General features: G+C 43.3%; 1 protein-coding gene across 1 annotated transcript in view; it reads right to left on the bottom strand.

The window, feature by feature from the left end:
• Clasp1 (cytoplasmic linker associated protein 1) overlaps nucleotides 1–15731 on the bottom strand; it is a 236065-nt gene that overhangs the window by 210443 nt on the left and 9891 nt on the right.

The following is a 15731-nucleotide window of genomic DNA, read 5'->3' as shown; positions in this document are numbered from 1 at the left end:
CTAGATAAAATTATTTTATCATATATAAGAATTACGAATATCTTTTTCTCAATCTGTGGGATCTCTTTTCATTCTCTTGTTGGTGTCATTTGACGAAGTTTTTAAACTTTATGAAGACCAATTTACCCCCCACTTTGTTGTTATAGTTAAGAAACCACAGCTTGTTTTCAATACAGTAAAAAGGAAAAACAAACTACTGCTTTATTCAAAGGCATGAAGATTTATACGCAAGTTTTCTTCACAGAATTGTATAGTTTTAGAGCTTGCATTTAGGCCTATAATCAATTTAAAGTTCATATATATGTGAATGTATATACATAATCTATTTATGGTAGGGATTCAAATCCATCCTTTTACATAAGGACACTTATTTGTCTCACCATTACTTTCCTCCGCTGAATTGGCCTTTTTATAGCCTTGTTTAAAAAAACAAAAACAACGGGCGGTGGTGGCACACGCCTTTAATCTCAGCACTCGGGAGGCAGAGCCAGGCGGATCTCTGTGAGTTCGAGGCCAGCCTGGTCTCCAAAGCGAGTTCCAGGAAAGGCGCAAAACTACACAAAGAAACCCTGTCTCAAAAACCAAAAACAAAAACGGGTGTGTATGTGTGTGTGCACCTTTAATCCCAGTACTGCCTCTTGTTCTTTAGTTAGAGTTTGCCAAGACTGTGTGCGAATTCTTCATAAAACACTGGATAGAATCACCAAATGTAAAGCCTCTGGGACTGGGCTTTAAGTCAATTTCAGTACTTTTCTAGAAACACGGATATATCATTAGGTTTTCTAATTTGTTAGCATATAATTTTTTCTTGTAATCTCTCCCACTCCCAATAAAGTCAGTAATCATGTCCTTCCACTTCTGATTTGTGTTTTACACTTTTCCTTGATCGGTCTAATTCAACGTTTGGCAATTTTGTTACCTTTACAAATAACCAGTTTTTGCTCTGGTGATGTTTTTCTATTTGATTCCTTTCCAATCTAGTCTATGTCACCTCCCTCGGCTCACTTTGAGTTTACTGTGTTACTGGTTTCCTAAGGCAGAAGTTAGGTTATTTTGTTCCTCCCACCTCCTGCCCTAGTGCTGGTGAGTAAGCCCAGGATCCCAAGCATGCTAGGCAAGAGGCATTCTGCTACTTACATTCCTAGCCCAGCAGGTTAGACTGCTGGCAGTTCTCAGCAGGAACTCTAAAGGTTAGAAGGACATATAGAGTGATGTAATTCAAGCCTTGAAAGAAAACAACTGCCAACCTCTATTCCTATACTCAGCAAATAATTCTTCAAAACTAAAGTTGAAAAGACCTCTCAATATAAGCATAGACCAAAGGAACTCCTGACACTAGGTCAGCATTGTCAAATACACTTAAAGGAATCCTACACCCAAAAGAGAATGCAAGATAAACACAAGCATAAAAGCATGAGAAAGAGTAAATGTCAAGAGAACAGTTGGCAAGCAAAGGAAAAGAGAAAAAAATCAAGTATTATTAATTCAGTAAAGTGATTCTCACAGGCAGAAAAGAAAGGAAGGACTGGCATGTACCTTCCAAGAATGGCCCCAAACAGAGAAGGTCTTCATTCTCTGGCTTAAAGACTTAAAAGCCAGGAAAGGTGCACAAAATGCCAGCAGGCAGAAAGTCTGAGGCAGAAGGATCCTGAGTTCAAGGACAACCTGGACTTACCTACCAAGACTATGACTTAAAACACACACACACACAGAGACAGAGACAGAGAGACACACAGAGAGAAACAGAGACATACTGGCAAAATATATTTCATAAATGGACAGTTTGTAGAGAGAAAAGTAAGCCCTACATGTGTGAAGTCCTGACTGAATGTGTGATGTTGAGAGATGGCAAAGCCTTCCTCGGGTGTCCAAGTGTGAGTGTTGATAGTGTGTGCAGAAAAGGTCTACCATGCTTCCTCCCCACTAGATGTGGGGATGATGGCCTGAAGACTGCTCCCGCACAGAGACTGCTCCTACCTAGATTGATTGGCTAAACCTATCCCCTTGATCCAGCCTCACAAGGAAGAGCCCATCCCGTGTTTAGATGTACAGCAATAACCCCACCTCTCTGCTCAACTCTACATAACAAATACACCGAGCTCTCACAGTGCTGTAGCTTCCCCATCTGAGAGCCCAGATACCCAAATCCAGCTTTTTTGTGTGTCTGTCTTTGTCTTTCTTTATTCCCTTACTGCCCCTGGTCAGGCCAAGTCCCAGGAAACTGAGTCAAGGACTTGGCAATAATTAATTAAACAGATAAAATATCCAACACATTTCAACCTGCAAGAAACTCACCTTATCAGCACAGACATGGAAAATGAAAGGATAGGAAATAATATTGCAAATAGATGAAATCTAAAAACAAGCTGCAGAACCTATACATATCCATCAAAACAGATTTCAAGCCAAGTCCTTCAGAAGCAACAAAAACAGTACAGTATTGGCATAAAATAGGCAGGTAGAGCAATGGGGACAGACTGAAGGACCCAGAAATAAACCAATGCAGATACAGCATCTGATTCTCAACAAAGATGGCAAGCTCATGTTAGAGGAAAATGGCTACATATGCTACATATAACAACTAGGGCTTTAAAAACAAACAGGGGCTAGAGAGATGGCCCAGTGGTTAGAGCAACCCCTCATTCTTTCAGAGGACCTGGATTCAATTCTCATCATCCACATAGTGGCTCACAACCCGTAACTCCAGTTTCAGGGGACCTGATGCCTATTTCCTACCTTCTTGGGAACTAGGCATGCACATGGTGTACATACATACATTCATGAGAAACATTCATATACATAAACACCTTTTTAAAAATGAAAAAAAAAAGAAATCTGGATATTCATAAGTAGATGCCTAAAACTAGACACCTGTTCAAAAGACCTTACTTAATGTAAGACCTAAAATGTTAAAACTATTAGAAAAAAATACATAGAAAAACACTTCAAGTTATAAGCAGAAGCAAAGATGTCCTGCATAGGAGGACTTTTAATAGCTCGGGAAAAAAAGCAAGATTTGACAAATGGAACTACAACAAATTTTAAAAGTTTTGGACAGCAAAGGAAAACTATAGAGTAATCTACAGTATAAAGAATGAGAGAAGCTTAGTCACCCACACATCTGACAGAAGATCGGCATCCAATGCCAGGTGTGGTGGCGCACACCTTTAATCCCAGCACTTGGGAGGCAGAGGCAGGCAGATCTCTGTGAGTTCGAGGCCAGCCTGGTCTACAGAGTGAGTTCCAGGAAAGGAGCTAAAGCTACACAGAGAAACCCTGTCTCGAAAAAATAAAAATAAAAGAATAAGCAATCCAATCAATAAATGAACAAACATGAAACTATGAACAAACATCTAAAAAGAAGTACAGATGACCAATAAGTATACAGAAAAAAAAGTTCACATTTTAGTTATCAGAAAAATGCAAATCAAAACTACATTAAGATTCCATCCCACTCTGGTTAGAATCAATATTAAAAGTACTAAATACCAGTAAGGATGCAGGGTAAAAGTAACATTTATACACTGACTGTGGGAATACAAAGTAATGCAGCCATTAGGAAGATCTGTGTGGAGGTGGAGATGGCCTCACCAGATCACTAAGTGAAATCGCCGGCCTTAGGTTCAGTGAGAGATCCTGTGCCTCAAAAAATAAAATAAAGAGCAATCAAGAAAGATACCTGACTTCAACTCTGGGCCTCCACATTCATGACTGTACATACACACAAACACATAGACAAGACAGACAGACCCCCATGCAGGAGGAGGATATGCTATCATTTGCAGGAAAGCATACGGAAGTCGAGGTCAGCATGCTAACCTAAATGAACCAATAGGGAAAGGGAAGAGGAAACCATGGGAAAAGGAAAAATAATGGAATGCATGAAGGAGGGGTAGACAAAAAGAACAATATCTCATATGTGGGATGTCACTGAGAAGTCCTAAATCTGTACAATACATTAGTTAAATTACTGCTTTAAAAGGTAAAAGGAGACTAGAGAGATGGCTCAGAGGTGAAGAACATTTATTGCTCTTCCAGAGAACCAGAACTTGGATCCCAGCACCCAGCACATGGAGACTCACAATCACCTGGGACTCTAGCTTCAGGGAATCCAACACACTCTTCTGGCCCCCACAGGCACCCGCACACATATGGAAGACACACACATATACATTGAGTAAAAATAAAAATAAAATATTTTATCAAAGATAAAAAAGGTTCTAAGTACATAAAAAAGCTTAAGTTATTTATTGTTGAAAGTACTGCTGTTAGGTTATTATTATTATTATTATTAGGTTACTGGGGATCTTTATTCTTTCATACGTATATATATTATATATTATATTATATATATGTAACTGTATAGAACACATCAGTCGTTTGACCTCTACCCTTCTCTTCCTCCCACTCCTGCTGAACCCCCTTCTTCCCAAAACGCCCCCCTCCTACCTTTTGTTTGTTTGTTTATTTGTTTTGTTTTTCGAGACAGGGCTTCTCTGTGTAACAGTCCTAGATGCCCTGGAACTCACTCTGTAGACCAGGCTGGCATCGAACTCAGAGATCTACCTGCCTCTGCTTCCGGAGTGCTGGGATTAAATGGGTGCACCACCACCGCCTGGCCCCTCCTCCTTTCTTATCTTTTGTTTTGTTGGGGTTTTGTTTTGTGTGTTTAGGTTTGGGGTTTGGGTTTGCTTTTTGGTTCTGGCAGCCCACTGAGTTGGATCACAGTTGCTTGCATGAACAGAGGCGGGAGGTATTGCTGGAGCTCACTCAGTCCGCTTAGGAGCACCTGCAACACTACAGAAATGAGCTTCCTCTCCCAAACCACTGACTGGCAGCAGCTCTTCAGGGAGGGGCCTTAGGAACCAAACATTCCCCTGAGCACTGCCCCTGCCCAGATTATCTAATTTGGGACACACTTTGGTTTGGTTTGGTTTGAGTTTTTGCATGGAGTATTGCTGGGATTCAATAACATTTATTCCTGAGCAGGTGAATAACAAGGTTTTGTGTAACTGTAATAAAGCATATTTATATTCCCACCTCAGTCATTTGAAGGACATAACGCAGTGGGGAAAGTCCATTCATGGTGCCGTAAATAGGACCACCAGCTTCTCTTTCAGCCGTGGTGGTTGCAGAGTACAAATTTTAAATTGAACATATTTGCAAATTTCTCAAATTCCATTCTATTGATATTTCATTTCATTCCACTGTGGTCAGAGAACTCTTTGTAGGACTTCCACCCTTGTAAATGGATTGAGGCTTGTTTTAGAATCTAGCATATGGTCTATCTATAGAAGGCTCATATGTCCTTGACCTGCTGTTACTTACTGGAGCACTCTACAGATATCTGTACCTTTAATACTTTTACGTTTATATCCATCCAATTCAGGGGGAAAATGTGGCAATTACCTAAATCTTAAAGTGTTCATCTTATTCCCTGCTTTTTATAATTATAATAATATAATTCTATACCCAGAGGCATATATGCATAGGTGCACACACACTTATTTTATTAAGATCTTTGTATTATATAGGTGTACCCTCTAAAGATAAGACTTTCAGTTCCTAACACTACATGAATAGTCTATTTCTTGCAGCAAAATCTACTCAAAGTCCAAACAGCAAGAAGCATGTATACCATCCAGCTTGAGAGATTTTCCCAGATGTATCTGAACTGGAAAATACCCAAACATGGGTGAATAAAAGGCGAGCATTTGATATGTCACTTGATAGTGTAACAGCTGACACAGAGTGGCAAATGTCCCCAGGGAGGTGAGCTGCACCCAGTTGACAAAAGGAGAGCCTATTAAGGTCTGAGTATTAATGTGAAGACAGAAGGTGTAGGAAGGCTGGGGTATAAACACATGAGGAACTCTTCTCTGCGAATGAGCAAAGGACTCAAAACTACAAACAGGTAAAGCAGCACAATTTCTCAAGCCGGCTTCCGTCTCAACAATTTAAAATAAGCATGGTAAGCAGGCGTGGTAGCACATGCTTTTAATCCCGGCACGGTAGAGGCAAGCGTATCTCTCTCCGAGGTCAAGGCCGGCCTAGCATCCACAGCAAATTGCAGGTCAGTCAAAGCTACATAGCAAGACCCTGGCACAAAATTAATTGATTAAGCATGGCAGGTTTGGGGTGTGGCTCCGCAGCAGAGCACTTGCCCGGCATGTGTGAGGTCCTGGGTTTGATCCTCAGCACTAACAAGCAGGCAAACAAGAAAATGGTTACTGCACATCCAAAGCAGCAGCTGTCAATCATGAAGTGACTGGATAAACGTCTTCAAGTCTGTTCCCCACCCCGCGTGTGAGTAGCAAGTGATTGGATAAACGTCTTTGTGTCTGTCCCGCCCTCCGGGTGAGAGTATCATTAACATGCACACTTACAAAAGAGAACACCAGAGAGGCTGGAGAGAGGGCTCAGTGGTTAGAGCAGAGGACGGAGTTTAGTTCCTAGCACCCACTTCAGGTATCTCACAACCACCTATAACTCCTGCTCCAGGGGATCAAACACCCTTTTCTGGCCTCCACTGGTACCTGCACTAACATGCACACGAGCTCACACAGACACATACATATAATGTAAAAATAATAATAATTTTTAAAAAAATATGTCAACATTGAGGAGATATGAAGACCTGGAGAGGGAAGAGGGGGGATGAATGTGATCAAAATTCATTGTATACATGTATGAAAGGCTCAAAGGACAAAAAAAAAAATTGTTTAAAAACTGTCAACATCAATCTCCTGGTATTACAGTACATGCAATTAATCCCAGCACTTGGGCGGCAGAGGCAGGTGGATCTCTGTGAGTTTGAGACCAGCCTGGTGTACATACATAATGAGTTTCAGGATAGTCACGATACATAGTGAGACCCTGTCTCAAAAAAACTTAAAAAACAATAATAATGGGAAAAATTAACTTCTGGAAATGTATTTACTTACACAAAGTAATACACAATTCTTCTCTGTAGCCTGATTTCTAAAGCATACTGGAGTCAACAGACTGTCCATCAACTGAAGCCGTAGTGAACACAGTACACAGCACAACAGCACTAGTCAGACGTTCATGAAACGATGAAGAGGAAGAAGTCCTTAATGCACTACAGGACAAGCTCCAAGACGCAAGCCCTAGAAAAGCACAACGCAGTAGTCTGTAACAGACGACCATCCACACAAGGGGAGCGTGTGGGTTTGCATGTTTGTTCATGTATGTAATTAATGACAATGACGCCTCTGGGGAACATCAGATGGCAGAGAGGAAAGAAACTTTAAATTATGCACGTAGTATCTATTTTTATGCACGGGGAGGGGGGGCTGGGAGAAGGCTCAGTAGGTGAAGTACTGGCGGTGCTGGTACAGGGGCCTGAGTTCGAGCCCGAGCAGTCATGTAAAAGGCCAGAGTGGTGGCATGTGCTTGTGACACGGCTCTGAGGAGGCGGGGACAGGTAAATCCCTGGGGCTTACTGGCCAGCCAGCTTAGCTGAGTAGTGAGCTCCCAGCTCAGCGAGAGACTGTCTCCAAAAACGTAAGGGAAAACACAATTGAGAAAGACACCTGAACTCACCACGTGGCCTCCACACGTGTGCACATGCACCTGGATTCACATTCATACATAAATCACATTCATACCTGTATGAACACATACATACAAACATACACCTAACCCACATATGCACACACACCAAAAGGAGAGAATGCTTTACACTAGAAAACTTCCACTCATTTAAGCAGCACGACATTTCTGGATAATTGATGCAAATGTGAAGAGTCTCATTTACAACTCGTACAGACTGGATTCACTTATGAGCCAGAAGAGAAGATGGGGGGGGGGCGGGGCTTACCGCACAAGCCCCGCTCAACCAGGCTCAACCCCTAGGCCCCATATGACAGAAGGAGAGAACTGACTCCCAAAAGTTGTCCTCTGACCTTCACAAATGTGCCAGGCATGTAAGCACACACACATAGACACAAATAGTAAATAAAATAACATCATCAAGTACATTCATTTATAATAAAAAAACACAAGTATATCAACTAAGAATCGGTTTTCAAATGAATAATCAGTGTACGTAATGGGCTTGTAACTACAATAAAAACTACACCATGCCAACAATGCCATCACTACCCACAAGCTACAACAGCAACAGTTTTCCAAAAGGGCATGTCTCTTCCCACCCCTAAAATTCCAAAACCAATTTACTGATTCAAGCAAAGTTCTGGAAATAGAAGCTTTAATTTGTGAAGATCTCATTCTCCAAGAGGTTAGTGTCAAACAGCCTCTCTCAGCAAAGGTGCTTTTGGACCCTTGTATCTGCAGCCACTTACAAAATTAGAACGTGGCAAGAATAACTACATGGGGCCAGACTGCGTGTTTCATGATCACAAGCCCCGGCCAACAAAGCTCTCCATGGATGGAAGATAAGAAACGGGCCCCGGAGTTCCCAACAGGAGAGCGTGCACCTGGATCTCACACACTTCCAGGTCACAACAGAAAGAGGTGACTGAGGGATTGAGAGATACATAAAAGCTAGATAGAAGAGACAGACAAACAGATGTCTTTTCCCTCAGTCCCAGATTAGGAGCTTGTCTTAGTTTGCTTTCTGTTGCTAAAACAAATACCTCAGGCTGAATAACTCACAGCAAATAGTTTATTTGGCTCATAGTTCTGGAGACTCTGAATCCAAGAACAGCACAGCACTGGCCTGTGGGAAGGTTTTCTTGCCACTCCACAGTGTGAAAAAGCATCCGAGCAAACACACTAGCTGTGTCTCTTTCTCATCAAGCAAAGCCACCGAGGCCACTGGGGGAACCCCAACATTTTAGCTCCATCATAGTCTGATGACCTCCAAAGGCTCCACTCCCAATTCCATTAATGTGAATTTGGGGGTTAAGTTTCCAACACATACAGTTTGGGGGGACGGGGCAGGGCACACATTTGAACTACGGCAGAACACTTTCCTCTCTATTCTCCCACAGTAACACTCCAACTCATGGAATCCACCATCTCATTACTTGTCTGTCTTCCATTAGAAACACAGATCTCTTTAGGAAAGGCTGAGAGCCTTTCTCTCTACCCCATAGCATTAGGAATGTTTGTTGAATGAAGACTCAGCAATCTATATAGCCTTTCAGTCTCTACTAATCACTCAGGATAACAGGATTGGTGGGGGGAGGGGGTTAGTAGTATTTTGAGACAGGGTCTCAGGCTGGCCTAGAACTCTATATGCTCCTGCCTCAACTTCCAAAGTGCAGGGGTCACAGGCACATGCCATTATGTCCAGTTTTATGTGGGACTGTGGATGAAATGCAAGGCATTGTGAATGGCAGGCAAGTACTGTATTGACTGAGCTACAGCCCTAGACCCTCAACCCAAGAATAATTCTTTTTTTTTTTTTTTTTTTTTTTTTGGTTTTTCGAGACAGGGTTTCTCTGCAAAGTTTTGGTGCCTTTCCTGGATCTCGCTCTGTAGACCAGGCTGGCCTCGAACTCACAGAGATCCACCTGGCTCTGCCTCCTGAGTGCTGGGATTAAAGGCGTGTGCCACCACAGCCCAGTCCAAGAATAATTCTTAATGGCAGCAGTTCTCATTAAAAGCTGTTTGGGGGCTCAGTTCTCATTAACACACCATATCTGCATCCATTCTAGGCCCAACCTATCCCGAAAGATGTCTAGCCAAGTAATTCCAGTGAGATTCTCAAGTCATTCCTCCCTGATTCTTCTATACAATCATTACTATACAATTCAGCAAAACATCATTACTATATCCAGACAAATGCTTTGGTGAATTTGGAAATCTACTCCCAGCTCTGAAAAAAAAAATAACCAATTGGAAAGCTTTTTTCACTTAGAATGTGGGTCTAAGCCATGAACCACATGCTCAGCATGCCCATCAGTACCAGTAAGCCCAGCAGCACACAGGAGACCGCGCACACTGAAACTGTGCACACAGGAGACCGCGCACACTGAGACCGTGCACACAGGAGACCGCGCACACTGAGAAGCACCTCTCTTCTTAGAGGGCTGTCCTCCTAAACTGGGAACTCATGCATGTGGTGTAATGGAATAAATGGCAAGCAAACAATGAAAGTAAACCCCCACTACTTCTTGAACCAGTCTTTGAGCAAAAGAGTACATGAAGGTACAGCTAGAGCTACAGATTCAATCCAGATAAAGCCAGCTCAATTTCTCCCCAGGAAGACACGGGTAGTAAAGAAAGCAGCACGCCCTTGCTACTTGCTCTGCATAAAGCAGCATTCCTACTACCAGCACTAAAGGAGTTCAAGCTCAGGGGGTGAGGGTGTCACTGTGCATGTACACATACACATGTATGCATGTGTGTGGAGCCCAGGGCAACGCCAGGTATCATCCCTCAGGTACTGTCCACCTTTACGCATTTATTGTGCACATGGTTGCATGTGTATGTGCCACAGAGTGCCTCTGGAGGTCAAAGACAACTCTGGGGAGTCATTTCCCTTCTCCCACCCAGGGGTGGCATTGAAGTCATCAGAATCCACGGGAAGCACCTTCACCTACTGAACTTTCTCACCAGCTCCTCCATCCATCCACCCACCTACCTACCTACCATCCATCCATCCATCCATCCATCCATCCATCTATCTATCTACCTATCTATCTATCTATCTATCTATCTATCATCTACTTACCTACCTACCTATCATCCATCTATCTATCATCTACCTACCTACCTACCTACCTATCATCAATCTATCTACCTACCTACCTATCATCTATCTATCTACCTACCTATCAGCAATCTATCTACCTACCTACCTATCATCCATCTATCTACCTACCTACCTACCTATCATCTATCTACCTACCAATCATCTATCTATCTATCTACCTACCTACCTATAATCCATCTATCTATCTATCATCTATCTACCTACCTGCCTATCATCTATCTATCTACCTACCTACCTGCCTGCCTGCCTGCCTGCCTGTCTGTCTTTGAGACAGGATCTTTTGCTGGCTTATGACTAACTCCCTAGGTAGGCTGGACTGGCTGGCCAGCAAACTCTAGGAATCTGCTTGTCTCCACTTCCCAGCACTGCATTTACAAACTCAGGCCACCATACCCAGGTTTTCGCATTTCTGTGTGAGAGAGAAAGAATTCTGGAGATCTAACTCAGCACTTTACAGACGAAGCCCCCAGTCCAGAGTTTAAGCAGCTGACGAATCACTTTGTTGATGGGCAATTCCCTTGAAAGCACAGTAGATACGCTGCATTTGTTCTGCTCTCTGGTACAATGCTTAGAACTAGGAAATGAAAGATGAAATGATGCCTTTGCTCCACTGGTAATAAGGCTCCCAGGCAGGTAAACAGCACCGTAGATAATGAAGGTGTTTTCCTAACCAGATGCTAAGACACTACCTGGAATAAAACACACTGGGAAACCAAACACCAAGGCCAGGCTGCGAGCTGGGGCTCCTGCACCACATCTGGATGGTAAGCTCAAAAAGGTCTCCCAAGGGAGGTCTTGTCACCAGGACAAGTGACACCAGACCCTCCTGAGCACTACAGAGTGCGGGAGGGAAACACGATGACAGGCCGGAATAGGGAGAGCGGACATGTCTTCCCTAGCTCAGCTCTGGAATTTCTAGACAAAACAATTTGCTAATGCTAATGCTGTTTAGTCCGTTTTTATAGAAAAACACACACTTCATTGCAAAAACTGAAAATAATTTTGAAACTAAGCATTTACCAAAAATGAAAAAAGGTTAAGGCAGAAAAACAATGAAAAATCAAATACAAAATCACCCCTAAAATAAAGCAAACTCAGAATTCTGTCACTGGAACTTCTATTTTGTTTTAATGTTTGACCTAGAGTCTCACCATGTAGCCCAGGCTGACCCTGAACTCAAACCCCCCCTGCTTCTGCCTCCCGAGTGCTGGGATTATGGACATATACCGCCATACCTTCCGTGCTCCAATATTCTGTGATCATTAATACTGACTGTCAATTTGATAGGCCCCAGAATCACCTAGGAAACAAATCTCAGGGAAAACCTGTGAGGAACTGTCTACATTAGGTTAACTGATGTGGGAAGGCCGACTCCGTATATGGTCGGTCGGCACCACTGCATGGGCTCGGGTCTAGCCGGGTTAAAAAGGAGAAAGTGGTCTGGAGTAATGCCTTGGTGGGTAAAGTGCCTGCCACCAAGGCTGAGAACTGAGTTCCATTCCTAGGACCCACACGGTAGAAGGAGATAGCTGACTCTTGAGAGTTGTCCTCTGACCTCCACAAGTACACTGTGACACATGAGTGCTGCTAACACTGCCCCCCAACACAAATAAAGTAACTAAAAATGCAATAGAAAGTCTAACTAAAAAGGAGACATAAAGCCAGGAAGTGGTGGCACACGCCTGTAATCCCAGCACTCAGGAGGTAGAGAGACAGGTGGATTCTCTGTGAGCTCAAGGCCAGCCTGGTCTACAGAGTGAGTTCTAAGACAGAACTATGTGAGAGACTCTACCTCAAATAAACAAACAAATAAATAAATAAATCCTGCGAAGCGACACAAAATTTTACCTAGAAGAAAAAAATTCACATATTTGATGAACTTTATACAAGGGATTATGCAGTATCACAAAGAAAACATTCATGAATCCACTTTTTTTTTTTCCTTTTTTGACAAAATGTTTCATGTACTCAGGTTGGTCTCAGACTTACTATGTAGCCAAGGATGAATGTAAACTTCTGATCCTTCTGCCTCCTGCTGAGATTACAGCCACAGTTTTATGAGGTGCCTGGTATGAAAGGCAAGCACCCCTGCCCTACAATGTATCCTTTCTCAAGGAAAGAAAACAGGAAGTAGAGCAAGTAAGGAGGCAGCGATGAAATCAAAACCCAAAGCAAAATGCAAATGCTACTGAGAGAGGAGGCACAAGGACTTGAAAGTTCAAATTAGTGCTCCACAAACCATGCTCCGATGGCTGGGTATCCACGTGTAGCAGAATCACTGTGGATCTCCTACAACACACCATGTACAAAAATATGCTCAAAATTAGTCAAGGACCTAAGAAGAGGAGCTCAGATTTAGGGGCAATGGAAGAGAGGGAAGAAGAGAAGGAGGAAGGAAGAGAAGAAAGGAAGGAGGGAGGGAGGGAGGGAAGGAGGGAGGGAGGAGGGGTGGATCTGAAATTTTAAAATCTTAGACCATGGGTAGGTTTCCATTATCCTGAAAATCTGGTACTAAATTTTTAGACATGACAGTAATTAACAACAAAAAAGAACATACACGAGTTAGAAATTTGAAAGCTCTATGCCGAAGATTATTATTAAGAAAGTCAACCTAGCCAGCGGTGATGGCACACGTCTTTAATCCCAGCACTCTCAGGAGGCAGAAGCAGGTGACTCTATGTGAGTTCCAGGACAGTCAGGGATGTTACATAGAGAAACCCTGTCTCAAAAAAAGAAGAAAGAAAGAGAGAGAGGGAGGGAGGGAGGGAGGGAGGGAGGGAGGGAGGGAGGGAGGAAGGAAGGAAGGAAGGAAGGAAGGAAGGAAGGAAGGAAGGGAAGGACGGACAACCTAGGGGCTGGCGAGATGGCTTGGTGGTTAAGAGCTGCTCTGCAGAAGACCTGAGTTCAGTTCCAAGCATCCATGGCCGCTCACAACAGCCTATAACTCCAGTTCCAGGGAACCAACGCCCTCTTCTGACCTCCACGGGCATCAGGCACATGCGTGGTGCACAAACAAGTATGCAGGCAAAGACAAAAAATAAAAATAAATAAATCTATATCTTTAAAAAAGAAAGTCTAGTGAGTGGGAGAAAATATTTGCAGATCATATATATGATAAGGGACTTATATCCTAAACACACAGGAAACTTCTGAGAGTAAAATTTATTATTTATCATATAAATTTTGAAAATGTCAAAAAAAACAATAAGTGAGAGAAACAAACAAACTTCTGGTGCAGGCGAGAGGGCTCGTGGGTAAAGGCGCCTGCCACCAAACCTGACCGCCAGAACCCACTCACAAAAGCTGTCTTTGGACTTCCACGTGTGCCGGAGCATGGACACGAATGTGTGTGCACCTACCCACTCCACATAAACAATTTTTTCTTAATTTAAGAAACTTCTAAAACACAAAGAGAACCCAACTTTAAAACGGGCAAAGGATTTGAACAGACACTCCTCCAAAGGTATTCAGATGTAAACACAAGGAAAGGTTCCCAGCACTTCAGTCATCAGGGGAATCCAAATCAACACCACGATGCGTTGTCACTTCACATGCACTATAAACAGAAAGAGTTCTCTAACCCCAGGACAGTGTGGGCAAGGCTGCGTGGAACCTGGACACTCGCAGTGCTGGTGGGATGGAGAGTGGCAGAGCCACTGTGGAACACTGTGGAACGGGAAAGGGGGCAGCTGAAGCATCCGGAAGCCAAGTATGGCTTTTCTGCTGCTGTGACGATGGATTACTCAACTGCTGCAAACCTCAGCTTCCTGTCATTATAAGTGAAAATCAGGAGGTGTGGTGGCTCACTTTTTATTGTAGCACTCAGAAGACAGAGGCAGGCAGATCTCAGTGAGTTCAAGGTCAGCCTGGGCCATACAGAGAAACTGTGTCTCAAGGGGGATAGGGGACAGCACTGTCCTTTAAATGATGCCATAAAAATTAGTATAATAGAAGTCTATTTGCAAGACTTAGAGCAGTGCTTGGTAAGGGGTAAGCATTTAATCTTTGACAGCTATGAACTGTGACAATATGATACATCTGTGTACTGCCCAGGGAAAAGGCTTGGGTCAGAACTCCATGTCCTATCAAAACTTTAAGGACTAGAGATGTGGCTCAGTCAGAAGAGTGCTTTCCCAGCATGCACAAGGCCTTGCATTTGATCCCACCAACAATGAATAAATCCCAAGTGGTGGCACACACGATCCCAGCACTCCTGAGAGTAGAGGCGGGTTAATTAGAAGTTCAAGGTAGTCCTTGGCTACCTACTGACTGAGTTTGAGTTGGGGATGTAGCTCAGTTGGTAAAGAGCCAACCTTGCACATACAAGAGGCCTAGAGCTCAATCCTCAATGCTCCAGAAACCAGGGTAGAGACATACAGAGTTTAAAGCCAACCCAGCTACATGAGACACTCGGTCTGAAAACCAAACTGAACAAAAACGTAAATGAAACAGCTCCAGCACAAGGAGACTTCCGAGAAGGAGCTGCGTGAATGAAGTTCAACTTCTCTTCCAAAGACTGGCCTATTGTTCCTAGAGTGAGCCCAGCTACTCTTCACTGGGAAAGGCCTGGACACAATTCAGTCTCGATACACAACAGGCCTCTGTGCAGCAGGTCTGAGCAGCCGTTCATAACAGACTCAGCCTCGACCCACAAGAAAGACACAATCTGTGAAATTACCCGGAAGGGAGTCCCCAGGGGCTGCTCTCAAACTTTAGTGGCCTCAGAAGCTCTTGGGGAATGTGTTTGAAAAACTAGAAACCTGGGCTCCACCCACAGCCATGCTGACTAGTAAATATTTTAAGCTCGACACTAGCGCACAACTGTTTAAAGAAATACTTGAAGGTAGGCCACAGAAATGTTGTGTGATCACATTCTGATGTGGACAAACACTGACCTCTCTCACAGGGCGAGAGCTGTACACTCTTCCTACTGCTTTGGAAACACTATTGGCAACGAAAGAGAATAAGAGAGGGCGGGCCTCTGAGATGGTTCAGTGGGTAAAGGCACTTGCTACCAAGACAG

The sequence above is a fragment of the Peromyscus californicus genome, unplaced genomic scaffold (assembly GCF_007827085.1).
Source record: "Peromyscus californicus insignis strain IS unplaced genomic scaffold, ASM782708v3 Scaffold_14__1_contigs__length_90479793_seg_2, whole genome shotgun sequence".
NCBI classification, from domain to species: Eukaryota; Metazoa; Chordata; class Mammalia; order Rodentia; family Cricetidae; genus Peromyscus; species Peromyscus californicus.
The sequence above is the reverse complement of the archived record's forward strand: the minus strand, read 5'-3'. Positions and strand labels throughout refer to the sequence as shown.